The sequence below is a fragment of the Phyllobates terribilis genome, unplaced genomic scaffold (genome assembly GCF_046119375.1).
Source record: "Phyllobates terribilis strain yellow unplaced genomic scaffold, ASM4611937v1 Scaffold_6__1_contigs__length_29720123, whole genome shotgun sequence".
NCBI classification, from domain to species: Eukaryota; Metazoa; Chordata; class Amphibia; order Anura; family Dendrobatidae; genus Phyllobates; species Phyllobates terribilis.
The window spans coordinates 6,629,196-6,643,174 of record NW_027362766.1 but is presented as its reverse complement, the minus strand read 5'-3'; positions in this window follow the sequence as shown (position 1 = coordinate 6,643,174).

Here is a 13,979-nt window from a genome sequence, read left to right as displayed (position 1 = left end):
TCACTTTAATATGAACCTCATTGTTAGTTATGAGGTGAATTACATTAATATGAACCGCACTGTTAGTTATGAGGTGAATCACATTAATATGAGTCTCACTTTTAGTTATGAAGTGAATTACATTAATATGAACCTCACTGTTCGTTATGAGGTGAATCACATTAATATGAACCTCACAGTCAGTTATGAGGTGAAACACATTAATATGAACCTCACTGTTCGTTATGAGGTGAATTACATTATTATGAAACTCACTGTTAGTTATGAGGTGAATCACTTTATTATGAACCTCACTGTAAGTTATGAGGTGAATCACTTTAATATGAACCTCACTGTTAGTTATGAGGTGAATCACTTTATTATGAACCTCACTGTTAGTTATGAGGTGAATCACATTAATATGAACCTCACTGTTAGTTATGAGGTGAATCACTTTAATATGAACCTCACTGTAAGTTATGAGGTGAATCACTTTAATATGAACCTCACTGTTAGTTATGAGGTGAATCACTTTATTATGAACCTCACTGTTAGTTATGAGGTGAATCACATTAATATGAACCTCACTGTTAGTTATGAGGTGAATCACATTAATATGAACCTCACTGTTAGTTATGAGGTGAATTACATTAATATGAACCTCACTGTTAGTTATGAGGTGAATCACATTAATATAAACCTCACTGTTAGTTATGAGGTGAATCACATTAATATGAACCTCACTGTTAGTTATGAGGTGAATCACATTAATATGAACCTCACTGTTAGTTATGAGGTGAATCACATTAATATGAACCTCACTGTTAGTTATGAGGTGAATCACATTAATATGAACCTCACTGTTCTTTATGAGGTGAATCACATTAATATGAACCTCACTTTTTGTTATGAGGTGAATCACATTAATATGAACCTCAATGTTTGTTATGAGGTGAATCACATGAAAATGAACCTCACTGTTAGTTATGAGGTGAATCACATTAATATGAACCTCACTGTTAGTTATGAGGTGAATCACATTAATATGAACCTCAATGTTTGTTATGAGGTGAATCACATTAAAATGAACCTCACTGTTAGTTATGAGGTGAATCACATTAATATGAACCTCACTGTTAATTATGAGGTGAATTACATTAATATGAACCTCACTGGTCGTTATGAGGATGATCACATTACTATGAACCTCATTGTTACTTATGAGGTGAATCACATTAATATGAACCTCACTGTTCGTTATGAGGTGAATCACATTAATATGAACCTCACTGTTCGTTATGAGGTGAATCACATTAACATGAATCTCACTGTTAGTTATGAGGTGGATCACTTTATTATGAACCTCACTGTTAGTTATGAGGTGAATCACATTAATATGAACCTCACTGTTAGTTATGAGGTGAATCACATTATTATGTACCTCACTGTTAGTTATGAGGTGAATCACATTAATATGAACCTCACTGTTCGTTATGAGGTGAATCACATTATTATGTACCTCACTGTTAGTTATGAGGTGAATCACATTAACATGAACCTCACTGTTAGTTATGAGGTGAATCACATTAATATGAAACTCACTGTTAGTTATGAGGTAAATCACATTAATATGAACCTCACTGTTAGTTATGAGGTGAATCACATTAATATGAAACTCACTGTTAGTTATGAGGTAAATCACATTAATATGAACCTCACTGTTCTTTATGAGGTGAATCACAATAATACGAACCTCACTTTTTGTTATGAGGTGAATCACATTAATATGAACCTCAATGTTTGTTATGAGGTGAATCACATTAATATGAACCTCACTGTTAGTTATGAGGTGAATCACATTAATATGAACCTCACTGTTAGTTATGAGGTGAATTACATTAATATGAACCTCACTGTTAGTTATGAGGTGAATCACATTAATATGAACCTCACTGTTAGTTATGAGGTGAATCACATTAATATGAACCTCATTGTTAGTTATGAGGTGAATCACATTAATATGAACCTCACTGTTAGTTATGAGGTGAATTACATTAATATGAACCTCACTGTTAGTTATGAGGTGAATCACATTAATATGAATCTCACTTTTAGTTATGAGGTGAATCACTTTAATATGAACCTCATTGTTAGTTATGAGGTGAATTACATTAATATGAACCGCACTGTTAGTTATGAGGTGAATCACATTAATATGAGTCTCACTTTTAGTTATGAAGTGAATTACATTAATATGAACCTCACTGTTCGTTATGAGGTGAATCACATTAATATGAACCTCACAGTCAGTTATGAGGTGAAACACATTAATATGAACCTCACTGTTCGTTATGAGGTGAATTACATTATTATGAAACTCACTGTTAGTTATGAGGTGAATCACTTTATTATGAACCTCACTGTAAGTTATGAGGTGAATCACTTTAATATGAACCTCACTGTTAGTTATGAGGTGAATCACTTTATTATGAACCTCACTGTTAGTTATGAGGTGAATCACATTAATATGAACCTCACTGTTAGTTATGAGGTGAATCACTTTAATATGAACCTCACTGTAAGTTATGAGGTGAATCACTTTAATATGAACCTCACTGTTAGTTATGAGGTGAATCACTTTATTATGAACCTCACTGTTAGTTATGAGGTGAATCACATTAATATGAACCTCACTGTTAGTTATGAGGTGAATCACATTAATATGAACCTCACTGTTAGTTATGAGGTGAATTACATTAATATGAACCTCACTGTTAGTTATGAGGTGAATCACATTAATATAAACCTCACTGTTAGTTATGAGGTGAATCACATTAATATGAACCTCACTGTTAGTTATGAGGTGAATCACATTAATATGAACCTCACTGTTAGTTATGAGGTGAATCACATTAATATGAACCTCACTGTTCGTTATGAGGTGAATCACATTAATATGAATCTCACTGTTAGTTATGAGGTGAATCACTTTATTATGAACCTCACTGTTAGTTATGAGGTGAATTACATTAATATGAACCTCACTGTTAGTTATGAGGTGAATCACATTACTATGAACCTCATTGTTAGTTATGAGGTGAATCACTTTATTATGAACCTCACTGTTAGTTATGAGGTGAATTACATTAATATGAACCTCACTGTTAGTTATGAGGTGAATCACATTACTATGAACCTCATTGTTAGTTATGAGGTCAATCACATTAATATGAACCTCACTGTTCGTTATGAGGTTAATCACATTACTATGAACCTCATTGTTAGTTATGAGGAGAATCACATTAATATGAACCTCACTGTTAGTTATGAGGTGAATTACATTAATATGAACCTCACTGTTAGTTATGAGGTGAATTACATTAATATGAACCTCACTGTTAGTTATGAGGTGAATCACATTACTATGAACCTCATTGTTAGTTATGAGGAGAAACACATTAATATGAACCTCACTGTTAGTTATGAGGTGAATTACATTAATATGAACCTCATTGTTAGTTATGAGGAGAATCACATTAATATGAACCTCACTGTTAGTTATGAGGAGAATCACATTAATATGAACCTCACAGTTAGTTATGAGGTGAATCACATTAATATGAATCTCACTTTTAGTTATGAGGTGAATCACTTTAATATGAACCTCACTGTTAGTTATGAGGTGAATTACATTAATATGAACCTCACTGTTAGTTATGAGGTGAATCACATTAATATGAATCTCACTTTTACTTATGAAGTGAATTACATTAATATGAACCTCACTGTTCGTTATGAGGTGAATCACATTAATATGAACCTCACAGTCAGTTATGAGGTGAATCACATTAATATGAACCTCACTGTTCGTTATGAGGTTAATCACATTACTATGAACCTCATTGTTCCTTATGAGATGAATCACATTAATATGAACCTCACTGTAAGTTATGAGGTGAATCACTTTAATATGAACCTCACTGTTAGTTATGAGGTGAATTACATTACTATGAACCTCATTGATAGTTATGAGGTGAATCACATTAATATGAACCTCACTTTTAGTTATGAGATGAATCACATTAGTATGGACCACATTGTTAGTTATGAGGTGAATCAAGTTAATATGAACCTCATTGTTAGTTATGAGGTGAATCACATTAATATGAACCTCACAGTCAGTTATGAGGTGAATCACTTTAATATGAACCTCACTGTTATTTATGAGGTGAATCACATTATTATGAACCTCACTGTTAGTTATGAGGTGAATCACATTAACATGAACCTCACTGTTAGTTATGAGGTGAATCACATTAATATGAACCTCATTGTTAGTTATGAGGTGAATCACATTAATATGAACATCACAGTCAGTTATGAGGTGAATCACATTAATATGAACCTCACTGTTAGTTATGAGGTGAATCACATTAATATGAACCTCACTGTTCGTTATGAGGTGAATCACATTATTATGTACCTCACTGTTAGTTATGAGGTGAATCACATTAACATGAACCTCACTGTTAGTTATGAGGTGAATCACATTAATATGAACCTCACTGTTAGTTATGAGGTAAATCACATTAATATGAACCTCACTGTTCTTTATGAGGTGAATCACATTAATATGAACCTCACTTTTTGTTATGAGGTGAATCACATTAATATGAACCTCATTGTTATAAGGTGAATCACATTAATATGAACCTCACTGTTAGTTATGAGGTGAATCACATTAATATAAACCTCAATGTTTGTTGTGAGGTGAATCACATTAAAATGAACCTCACTGTTAGTTATGAGGTGAATCACATTAATATGAACCTCATTGTTACTTATGAGGTGAATCACATTAATATGAACCTCACTGTTCGTTATGAGGTGAATCACATTAATATGAATCTCACTGTTAGTTATGAGGTGAATCACTTTATTATGAACCTCACTGTTAGTTATGAGGTGAATCACATTAATATGAACCACACTGTTAGTTATGAGGTGAATCACATTAATATGAACCTCACTGTTAGTTATGAGGTGAATCACACTAATATGAACCTCACTTTTAGTTATGAGGTGAATCAAATTAATATGAACCTCACTGTTAGTTATGAGGTTAATCACATTACTATGAACCTCATTGTTAGTTATGAGGTCAATCACATTAATATGAACCTCACTGTTCGTTATGAGGTTAATCACATTACTATGAACCTCATTGTTAGTTATGAGGTGAATCACATTAATATGAACCTCACTGTTAGTTATGAGGTGAATTACATTAATATGAACCTCACTGTTAGTTATGAGGTGAATTACATTAATATGAACCTCAATGTTCGTTATGAGGTTCATCACATTACTATGAACCTCATTGTTACTTATGAGGTGAATCACATTAATATGAACCTCACTGTTAGTTATGAGGTTAATCACATTACTATGAACCTCATTGTTAGTTATGAGGTGAATCACATTAATATGAATCTCACTTTTAGTTATGAGGTGAATCACTTTAATATGAACCTCACTGTTAGTTATGAGGTGAATTACATTAATATGAACCTCACTCTTAGTTATGAGGTTAATCACATTACTATGAACCTCATTGTTAGTTATGAGGTCAATCACATTAATATGAACCTCACTGTTCGTTATGAGGTGAATCACATTACTATGAACCTCATTGTTACTTATGAGGTGAATCACATTAATATGAACCTCACTGTTAGTTATGAGGTTAATCACATTACTATGAATCTCACTGTTAGTTATGAGGTTAATCACATTACTATGAACCTCATTGTTAGTTATGAGGTGAATCACATTAATATGAACCTCACTGTTAGTTATGAGGTGAATTACATTAATATGAACCTCACTGTTAGTTATGAGGTGAATCACATTAATATGAATCTCACTTTTAGTTATGAAGTGAATTACATTAATATGAACCTCACTGTTCGTTATGAGGTGAATCACATTAATATGAACCTCACAGTCAGTTATGAGGTGAATCACATTAATATGAACCTCACTGTTCGTTATGAGGTTAATCACATTACTATGAACCTCATTGTTCCTTATGAGATGAAGCACATTAATATGAACCTCACTGTAAGTTATGAGGTGAATCACTTTAATATGAACCTCACTGTTAGTTATGAGGTGAATTACATTACTATGAACCTCATTGTTAGTTATGAGGTGAATCACATTAATATGAACCTCACTGTTCTTTATGAGGTGAATCACATTAATATGGACCACATTGTTAGTTATGAGGTGAATCACGTTAATATGAACCTCATTGTTAGTTATGAGGTGAATTACATTAATATGAACCTCACTGGTCGTTATGAGGATAATCACATTACTATGAACCTCATTGTTACTTATGAGGTGAATCACATTAATATGAACCTCACTGTTCGTTATGAGGTGAATCACATTAACATGAATCTCACTGTTAGTTATGAGGTGGATCACTTTATTATGAACCTCACTCTTAGTTATGAGGTGAATCACATTAATATGAACCTCACTGTTAGTTATGAGGTGAATCACATTATTATGTACCTCACTGTTAGTTATGAGGTGAATCACATTAATATGAACCTCACTGTTAGTTATGAGGTGAATCACATTAATATGAACCTCACTGTTCGTTATGAGGTGAATCACATTATTATGTACCTCACTGTTAGTTATGAGGTGAATCACATTAACATGAACCTCACTGTTAGTTATGAGGTGAATCACATTAATATGAAACTCACTTTAAGTTATGAGGTAAATCACATTAATATGAACCTCACTGTTCTTTATGAGGTGAATCACATTAATATGAACCTCACTTTTTGTTATGAGGTGAATCCCATTAATATGAACCTCAATGTTTGTTATGAGGTGAATCACATTAATATGAACCTCACTGTTAGTTATGAGGTGAATCACATTAATATGAACCTCACTGTTAGTTATGAGGTGAATCACATTAATATGAACCTCAATGTTTGTTATGAGGTGAATTACATTAATATGAACCTTACTGTTAGTTATGAGGTGAATCACATTAAAATGAACCTCACTGTTAGTTATGAGGTGAATCACATTAATATGAACCTCACTGTTAGTTATGAGGTGAATTACATTAATGGGAACGTCACTGTTAGTTATGAGGTTAATCACATTAATATGAATCTCACTTTTAGTTATGAGGTGAATCACTTTAATATGAACCTCACTGTTAGTTATGAGGTGAATTACATTAATATGAACCTCACTGTTAGTTATGAGGTGAATCACATTAATATGAACCTCACTGTTAGTTATGAGGTGAATCACATTAATATGAACCTCATTGTTAGTTATGAGGTGAATCACATTAATATGAACCTCACTGTTAGTTATGAGGTGAATTACATTAATATGAACCTCACTGTTAGTTATGAGGTGAATCACATTAATATGAATCTCACTTTTAGTTATGAGGTGAATCACTTTAATATGAACCTCACTGTTAGTTATGAGGTGAATTACATTAATATGAACCTCACTGTTAGTTATGAGGTGAATCACATTAATATGAATCTCACTTTTAGTTATGAAGTGAATTACATTAATATGAACCTCACTGTTCGTTATGAGGTGAAACACATTAATATGAACATCACTGTTCGTTATGAGGTTAATCACATTACTATGAACCTCACTGTTAGTTATGAGGTGAATCACATTAATATGAACCTCACTGTTCATTATGAGGTTAATCACTTTAATATGAACCTCACTGTTAGTTATGAGGTGAATCACTTTAATATGAACCTCACTGTTAGTTATGAGGTGAATCACTTTATTATGAACCTCACTGTTAGTTATGAGGTGAATCACATTAATATGAACCTCACTGTTAGTTATGAGGTGAATCACATTAATATGAACCTCACTGTTAGTTATGAGGTGAATTACATTAATATGAACCTCACTGTTAGTTATGAGGTGAATCACATTAACATGAACTTCACTGTTAGTTTTGAGGTGAATCACATTAATATGAACATCACTGTTAGTTATGAGGTAAATCACATTAATATGAACCTCACTGTTCTTTATGAGGAGAATCACATTAATATGAACCTCACTGTTCGTTATGAGGAGAATCACATTAATATGAACCTCATTGTTCGTTATGAGGTGAATCACATTAATATGAACCTCACTGTTAGTTATGAGGTGAATCACATTATTATGAACCTCACTCTTAGCTATGACATGAATCACATTAATATGGACCACATTGTTAGTTATGAGGTGAATCACATTAATATGAACATCACAGTCAGTTGTGAGGTGAATCACATTAATATGAACCTCACTGTTAGTTATGAGGTGAATCCCATTATTATGAACCTCACTGTTAGTTATGAGGTGAATCACATTAATATGAACCTCACTGTTAGTTATGAGGTGAATTACATTAATATGAACCTCACTGTTAGTTATGAGGAGAATCACATTAATATGAACCTCATTGTTATGAGGTTAATCACATTACTATGAACCTCATTGTTAGTTATGAGGTAAATCACATTAATATGAACCTCACTGTTCGTTATGAGGTGAATCACATTAATATCAACCTCACTGTTAGTTATGAGGTGAATCACATTAATATGAACCTCACTGTTCGTTATGAGGTGAATCACTTTATTATGAACCTCACTGTTAGTTATGAGGTGAATCACTTTATTATGAATCTCACTGTTAGTTATTAGTTGAATCATATTATTATGAACCTCACTGTTAGTTATGAGGTGAATCACATAAATATGATCCACATTGTTCGTTATGAGGTGAATCACATTAATATGAACCTCATTGTTATGAGTTGAATCACATTAATATGAACCTCACTGTTAGTTATGAGGTGAATCACATTAATATGAACCTCACTGTTCGTTATGAGGTGAATCACATTAATATGAACCTCATTGTTAGTTATGAGGTGAATCACATTAATATGAACCTCAATGTTAGTTATGAGGTGAAGCACATTAATATGAACCACATTGTTATGAGGTTAATCACATTACTATGAACCTCATTGTTAGTTATGAGGTAAATCACATTAATATGAACCTCACTGTTCGTTATGAGGTGAATCACATTAATATCAACCTCACTGTTAGTTATGAGGTGAATCACATTAATATGAACCTCACTGTTCGTTATGAGGTGAATCACTTTATTATGAACCTCACTGTTAGTTATGAGGTGAATCACTTTATTATGAATCTCACTGTTAGTTATTAGTTGAATCATATTATTATGAACCTCACTGTTAGTTATGAGGTGAATCACATAAATATGATCCACATTGTTCGTTATGAGGTGAATCACATTAATATGAACCTCATTGTTATGAGTTGAATCACATTAATATGAACCTCACTGTTAGTTATGAGGTGAATCACATTAATATGAACCTCACTGTTCGTTATGAGGTGAATCACATTAATATGAACCTCATTGTTAGTTATGAGGTGAATCACATTAATATGAACCTCAATGTTAGTTATGAGGTGAAGCACATTAATATGAACCACATTGCTAGTTATGAGGTGAATCACATTAATATGAACCTCACTGTTAGTTATGAGGTGAATTACATTAATATGAACCTCACTGTTAGTTATGAGGTGAATCATATTAATATGAACCTCACTGTTCGTTATGAGGTGAATCACATTAATATGAGCCTCATTGTTATGAGGTGAATCACATTAATATGAACCTCACTGTTAGTTATGAGGTTAATCACATTGATATGAACCTCACTGGTAGTTATGAGGTGAATCACATTAACATGAACCTCACTGTTAGTTATGAGGTGAATCACATTACTATGAACCTCACTGTTAGTTATGAGGTAAATCACATTAATATGAACCTCACTGTTAGTTATGAGGTGAATCACATTAATATGAACCTCATTGTTATAAGGTGAATCACATTAATATGAACCTCACTGTTCGTTATGAGGTGAATCACATTAATATGAATTTCACTGTTAGTTATGAGGTGAATCACTTTATTATGAACCTCACTGTTAGTTATGAGGTGAATCACATTAATATGAACCTCACTGTTAGTTATGAGGTGAATCACATTAATATGAACCTCACTGTTAGTTATGAGGTGAATCACATTAATATGAACCTCACTGTTAGTTATGAGGTGAATCACATTAATATGAACCTCACTGTTAGTTATGAGGTGAATCACATTAATATGAACCTCACTGTTAGTTATGAGGTGAATCACATTAATACGAACCTCACTGTTAGTTATGAGGTGAATTACATTAATATGAACCTCACTGTTAGTTATGAGGTGAATCACATTAATATGAATCTCACTTTTAGTTATGAGGTGAATCACTTTAATATGAACCTGACTGTTCGTTATGAGGTGAATCACTTTAATATGAACCTCACTGTTCGTTATGAGGTGAATCACATTAATATGAACCTCACAGTCAGTTATGAGGTGAATCATATTAATATGAACCTCACTGTTCGTTATGAGGTGAATCACATTAATATGAACCTCACTGTTCGTTATGAGGTTAATCACATTACTATGAACCTCACTGTAAGTTATGAGGTGAATCACTTTAATATGAACCTCATTGTTAGTTATGAGGTGAATCACATTAATATGAACCTCACTTTTAGTTATGAGATGAATCAAATTAATATGGACCACATTGTTAGTTATGAGGTGAATCACGTTAATATGAACCTCATTGTTAGTTATGAGGTGAATCACATTAATATGAACCTCACAGTCAGTTATGAGGTGAATGACATTAATATGAACCTCACTGTTAGTTATGAGGTGAATCACATTATTATGAACCTCACTGTTAGTTATGAGGTGAATCACATTAACATGAAACTCACTGTTAGTTATGAGGTGAATCACATTAATATGAACCTCATTGTTAGTTATGAGGTGAATCGCATTAATATGAACCTCACAGTCAGTTATGAGGTGAATCACATTAATATGAACCTCACTGTTAGTTATGAGGTGAATCACATTAATATGAACCTCACTGTTCGTTATGAGGTTAATCACATTATTATGTACCTCACTGTTAGTTATGAGGTGAATCACATTAACATGAACCTCACTGTTAGTTATGAGGTGAATCACATTAATATGAAACTCACTGTTAGTTATGAGGTAAATCACATTAATATCAACCTCACTGTTCTTTATGAGGTGAATCACATTAATATGAACCTCACTTTTTGCTATGAGGTGAATCACATTAATATGAACCTCATTGTTATAAGGTGAATCACATTAATATGAACCTTACTGTTAGTTATGAGGTGAATCACATTAATATGAACCTCAATGTTTGTTATGAGGTGAATCACATTAAAATGAACCTCACTGTTAGTTATGAGGTGAATCACATTAATATGAACCTCACTGTTAGTTATGAGGTGAATCACATTAATATGAACCTCAATGTTTGTTATGAGGTGAATCACATTAAAATGAACCTCACTGTTAGTTATGAGGTGAATCACATTAATATGAACCTCACTGTTAGTTATGAGGTGAATTACATTAATATGAACCTCACTGGTCGTTATGAAGATGATCACATTACTATGAACCTCATTGTTACTTATGAGGTGAATCACATTAATATGAACCTCACTGTTCGTTATGAGGTGAATCACATTAACATGAATCTCACTGTTAGTTATGAGGTGGATCACTTTATTATGAACCTCACTGTTAGTTATGAGGTGAATCACATTAATATGGACCACATTGTTAGTTATGAGGTGAATCACGTTAATATGAACCTCATTGTTAGTTATGAGGTGATTTACATTAATATGAACCTCACTGGTCGTTATGAGGATAATCACATTACTATGAACCTCATTGTTACTTATGAGGTGAATCACATTAATATGAACCTCACTATTCGTTATGAGGTGAATCACATTAACATGAATCTCACTGTTAGTTATGAGGTGGATCACTTTATTATGAACCTCACTCTTAGTTATGAGGTGAATCACATTAATATGAACCTCACTGTTAGTTATGAGGTGAATCACATTATTATGTACCTCACTGTTAGTTATGAGGTGAATCACATTAATATGAACCTCACTGTTAGTTATGAGGTGAATCACATTAATATGAACCTCACTGTTCGTTATGAGGTGAATCACATTATTATGTACCTCACTGTTAGTTATGAGGTGAATCACATTAACATGAACCTCACTGTTAGTTATGAGGTGAATCACATTAATATGAAACTCACTGTTAGTTATGAGGTAAATCACATTAATATGAACCTCACTGTTCTTTATGAGGTGAATCACATTAATATGAACCTCACTTTTTGTTATGAGGTGAATCACATTAATATGAACCTCAATGTTTGTTATGAGGTGAATCACATTAATATGAACCTCACTGTTAGTTATGAGGTGAATCACATTAATATGAACCTCACTGTTAGTTATGAGGTGAATCACATTAATATGAACCTCAATGTTTGTTATGAGGTGAATCACATTAATATGAACCTTACTGTTAGTTATGAGGTGAATCACATTAATATGAACCTCACTGTTAGTTATGAGGTGAATCACATTAATATGAACCTCACTGTTAGTTATGAGGTGAATTACATTAATGTGAACGTCACTGTTAGTTATGAGGTTAATCACATTAATATGAATCTCACTTTTAGTTATGAGGTGAATCACATTAATATGAACCTCACTGTTAGTTATGAGGTGAATCACATTAATATGAACCTCACTGTTAGTTATGAGGTGAATCACATTAATATGAACCTCACTGTTAGTTATGAGGTGAATCACATTAATATGAACCTCATTGTTAGTTATGAGGTGAATCACATTAATATGAACCTCACTGTTAGTTATGAGGTGAATTACATTAATATGAACCTCACTGTTAGTTATGAGGTGAATCACATTAATATGAATCTCACTTTTAGTTATGAGGTGAATCACTTTAATATGAACCTCACTGTTAGTTATGAGGTGAATTACATTAATATGAACCTCACTGTTAGTTATGAGGTGAATCACATTAATATGAATCTCACTTTTAGTTATGAAGTGAATTACATTAATATGAACCTCACTGTTCGTTATGAGGTGAAACACATTAATATGAACCTCACTGTTCGTTATGAGGTTAATCACATTACTATGAACCTCACTGTTAGTTATGAGGTGAATCACATTAATATGAACCTCACTGTTCATTATGAGGTTAATCACTTTAATATGAACCTCACTGTTAGTTATGAGGTGAATCACTTTAATATGAACCTCACTGTTAGTTATGAGGTGAATCACTTTATTATGAACCTCACTGTTAGTTATGAGGTGAATCACATTAATATGAACCTCACTGTTAGTTATGAGGTGAATCACATTAATATGAACCTCACTGTTAGTTATGAGGTGAATTACATTAATATGAACCTCACTGTTAGTTATGAGGTGAATCACATTAACATGAACTTCACTGTTAGTTATGAGGTGAATCACATTAATATGAACATCACTGTTAGTTATGAGGTAAATCACATTAATATGAACCTCACTGTTCTTTATGAGGAGAATCACATTAATATGAACCTCACTGTTCGTTATGAGGAGAATCACATTAATATGAACCTCATTGTTCGTTATGAGGTGAATCACATTAATATGAACCTCACTGTTAGTTATGAGGTGAATCACATTATTATGAACCTCACTCTTAGCTATGACATGAATCACATTAATATGGACCACATTGTTAGTTATGAGGTGAATCACATTAATATGAACATCACAGTCAGTTGTGAGGTGAATCACATTAATATGAACCTCACTGTTAGTTATGAGGTGAATCCCATTATT